Source organism: Macadamia integrifolia, unplaced genomic scaffold (assembly GCF_013358625.1).
Source record: "Macadamia integrifolia cultivar HAES 741 unplaced genomic scaffold, SCU_Mint_v3 scaffold3062, whole genome shotgun sequence".
NCBI classification, from domain to species: Eukaryota; Viridiplantae; Streptophyta; class Magnoliopsida; order Proteales; family Proteaceae; genus Macadamia; species Macadamia integrifolia.
The window spans coordinates 28,343-32,772 of NW_024869172.1; the positions used below are offsets into that span (position 1 = coordinate 28,343).

The 4,430-nt window shown below is 37.2% G+C and overlaps 1 non-coding gene across 1 annotated transcript; it reads right to left on the minus strand.

The window, feature by feature from the left end:
• Positions 1 to 3,947: 3,947 nt before the first annotated feature.
• LOC122067694 lies at positions 3,948 to 4,054 on the minus strand. Its single transcript, XR_006136814.1, has one exon. It is a non-coding gene; the product is annotated as a small nucleolar RNA R71 (small nucleolar RNA).
• Positions 4,055 to 4,430: the final 376 nt, after the last annotated feature.

The following is a 4,430-nucleotide window of genomic DNA, read 5'->3' on the forward strand; positions in this document are numbered from 1 at the left end:
TCACAAAACGGCGAGCCGGTTAGGAGATTTTGAAATCTGGTTGCTTATTTCCAGCAACATATATAGGGGTTCTTCTTGGACTTTGTTCCATAGGGGTTCTTCTTGGACTTTGTTCCAGTGTTTTATGACACCCTAGGACCACTTATTGACGGTCATTTGTGTTTGGTTGCAAGAATGTGGATCAAGTTCTTGTATGAGAATTATTCTTGTACGAGCTGATTCATACAAATGAAATTTACCATAAAGTTGATTGTTAGATGGATTCCATCTGTGCGGAACAGACCTGTATAAAAATGATTCTCATATGAGGACTTGATCCGTTCTCTTCCTAGGGGTACGTGACCGTTTGAGTTGATTTATTATGTAAGAGAAATTGGGTGAGTGGAATTTTCATGATATCCATTGTTTTTGCCACATGTTACATTTCAGTGTTTTATATGAGACGTGCTTTTGGAATATGTGTGGAACTGTATATCAAAGAATGTATGTAAAACTTACATATAACTTGTTTACTGTATATGTTGATACTATGATAAGCATGTGTATAAGATGTTGAGAATGTTAAATGCAAGAGAATGAATGAGGTATATAGAATGATTAATATGGTAAATGAAATCCGTTGATTGTCTCCCCTTTCCAATAGAGGGTTATGTTCTGAAAGGGATGTGGAATTCATAACAATAACTCCTCTATGATAAGTGTAATGCTTGATACCATAGTAACCAAGATGGTATAATGTTCATGCTTGGGATTCCCTTCACGAGCGGGGATGGATGGAGTGAGATTGGATGAAGTAGCCAAGGTGGTTTGCTTCCCAGGATGCTTGGTGGTATCAACCAAGATGCCCTGAAAGTGTAACCCACTTGACTTTGTAGAGATCCATTGCTATGGTATGGGGAGCAAGATGCCCAATGAGCCAGCTGGATGGCCTGGTTGGGACCAGAGTATAGATAAGTGACATGTGGAATCTACCAAGTCCATACTTTTTGAGTGGTAGACTGTTATTTTTTTTTCCCCCTTGTAATTAGGAGAGATTTTTGTAAATCCATGTGGAAATGAATGTATAAGTTGGGATTAGGTTGTGAATATTCTGCCGGGGGAGATCCTGATACTCTAAACTCAGTATATTTTGGATGTTATATGATGAGTACATTTATGTGTGAAATCTAGGGTAGTAAAACATGCATTTTACATATTTAGAATGGAGCTACCTTGGGTTTTACTCTCTTTTTGCAGGTTTTATATTTTCAAGGCCTTAAGGACTATCGGGAGCTATATCTTCAATTTTACACGTAAAGAGGTCCTATTTCTTTCCATGGTTGCGAAGAGGACGAAATTCTGAGCAGGATGGACGTGTTCAATTAAAAGTACACATTCGTTTGGTCACCCGTACAAATGATTATTCTTTTTCGGGTCAGAAAAAGAATAATGGATCAGAACTGAACCGAGATGCAGAACCAGCCCGTTTGCAATTGTCCCAGAGGTACAAGGAATACTCCAAATGCCAACAATGATCGATGGACCACATCTTTAAGTGATTAAAGATTTGTTTTTGGTAACAACAACTACCTAGCTTAGTTGGTGAGCTATGGTGTACAAAATTCTCTTGCTCACCAAGAGGTCTTAAGTTCGAATCTTATGGTTGTTTTTTTTAGAAGATTTTGTTGAAGATTTCCTGCTTTTCACTCACTTAAAGCACTAAGGGCATGGAGGGGATTTCCACATCAAGTTAGAAGCAAGCAAAATCGTGGAAGCAAGAAGAGAAGAAAAAGAAAAAAAAAAAGGAAAGCAAAATCGTGGAAGCAAGAAGAGAAGAAAAAAAAGGAAAGAGAAAAAAGGGGAGAACCAAAAATTGTCCAAATCTTCTCTCTCCTCCACATCATCACCAAAGATTGTCCAAATCACACAAAGGAAGAAAAAAAAAATCGTCCCTAGGAGAGAGAAAAAAAAGAAGAAAAATAAATTAGAAAAAAAAAGGAAAGAAAATAAGCAAAAAATTTTAGGAAATTTCTCAAAATTTATTTCTCTCTTCTCTCTCATCCATCTTAGCACTTTTGGACTCAAAAGATCTCACAATCAATTGTGGGTTTCTCTCTTTTAGGAAAGAGAAAATTGTTACCCTACCTCTCCATTCCCTATAAATACAACTCATGTAAGAGGAGGAGACACAATTCATTCTTCTTCTAATTTTCTTTAGTTGCTCTCTCTCTTCCTCTTTCTCTCTTTAGTTCTAGTTCTTCTCTATTTTTGCTTTAATCACTTTTGTAATAGTTTTTTTTATATCAATTAATGCAAGCACTTTTTTATTTTTATTCAGTTCTTTTTATGTTTATGATTTATGCAATTGAGTTGTAATTTTTTAAGTTATAGTTCTAGGCTTAGATCTAGGTGACAAGATCACGAGCCGTGGAGCAATTTTTTTTTCAAGTTCAAGCATTGATTCAAGTAAGTAGGCTCCTTCAGTAGTCTTCTCTCCCCCCTCTCAATCCCTCTTCTGACTACCATTTCTTTCTTAATTTAGGATTTTTATTTTCAGTCATTACATTATTGCTATCCCTTTCCCCCAAGGTTCATGGCTAGTGTATGTGTTGGCTTTGCCCCTCCTGGCCATAGAACCATCAATTTATTGCTTTTATTTTAATTGTCTCCCTTTCCCTAAAGCCAAGTAGAGAAACCCTTGTAAGAGTAACTCTCTGGTCAAGTAGGGAAGCTCATATTATGATGCATCCCTCGGGCTAAGTAGAGAAACCTGCTTGTGAGTCTCTCTCTAGCTTTATTCCCTTTCTTTTACTTTATTTTTATTTCAGCATTTTTTTTCCTTTATTATTATTTTTTTTTAATTGCGTGGGTTGTTTACTTTTAGTTATTTATTTATTTAATTTTAATTGTGTGGCTTGCGTCTTTAAATTCTTAGATGACGAATGGTTAGGACGTTATTTTTAGGACGGTAATTAGAATTAGATCACAACCATTAATCAGTTCACTTTCACATTATTAAAAGAAATAAAAAATAAGGTGGCTGCTCTCCCTGTGTTCGACCCGTAGCTACACTGATTCGTACGCTTGCGGTTACATTTTAAATCTCAAACAAGTTTTTGGCGCCGTTGCCGGGGAGACAGTTCCATGTTATTTTTCACTTTCTTTTGGTAAATCTGAGTGCTTTGTTTGCTTTGTTTTATATTTTTCCTTTTCTTTTATTGAATTCTTGAGAAGAACAACTTGCAATAATAGTTGTATCAGTGGAGGTCGCCATGCCTCACAGTATGATAAAGACAGGTTTCGACCTGTAGCAGTACCTCAGGAATTGACCTGAGCAACCCCGGATCCCTGCCGGTAAGCTCCCAAAAAGCAAAAAAAAATAAATAAATAAATAAAAAAAAATCAAAAAGTTTCATCAAAAAGTTTTGCTATCCATTCTTTTGTGCTTGTCTTACTTTAGTTGTGGGAAGTTTTTCTGTTGCATGAGTGTTAAGTGGGTACGTAATACTAAGAATCGGTTAGAAAGAAGAGATCCAACAAGTAGTGACCCTATACATTTGCTCTCTTTAAAACCCTTCAATATGGGAGACCAACAGCAGAACCCTTCACCTAAATCTCTGAAAGATAGGTTCTACCCTGCTAGAACAGCCCAACCTTCCTGTATAGTTCTACCACAAGCCCAGGGCAATAATTTTGAACTCAAATCTCAATACATCACTATGTTGCCCCACTTCCATGGGTTGACCTCTGAGGATGCAAACCTATTTCTAAGGGAATTTGAAGAGGTATGTGTTCTAATTAAGATCCAACAGCTTTCTGATGATGCTGTTAAGCTTAGGTTTATCACTTTTGCATTGAAAGACCAAGCTAAGAAGTGGTTGTATGGATTACCCACAAATTCCATAACCTCATGGGAACAGTTCACAGTTGTCTTCCTTAAGAAGTTTTTCCCAACTCACAAGACCAATAAGCTTAGAAGTGATATCCTTCAGTTTAGGCAAAAGCCTAGTGAGTCATTTTCCAAGCTTATAGAGAGATTCAAGGATCTACTCCAAGAATGCCCTCACCATGGCCTAGACCTATGGCATTTATGTCAAATAATTTATGAGGGTATTGATTACCCAACTAAACAAATGATAGAGTCTATGTGCCCTGAGGGATTCACATCCTTTACAGATGAAGGAAAAGCATGGGAATTTTTACTTAACTTAGCTGACAAAACCCGTGAGTGGGAATCAACCCAAGAGAGTGAAAGAACCATAGGAGGAAAAGGATATTTTGTGGATGGGATAGTAGCCAAGGAAGCCCATTTGGATAGCCTAATCAAGAGGATTGACGCTATTGTTCCTAGAGAGCCATCATCAGTCAATTTAGTTAAGATTTGTGCTTGGTGCCAGTCCCCTGGACATGTCATAGAAGAATGCCCTAACACCTCTGGGGGCACTTCTAAT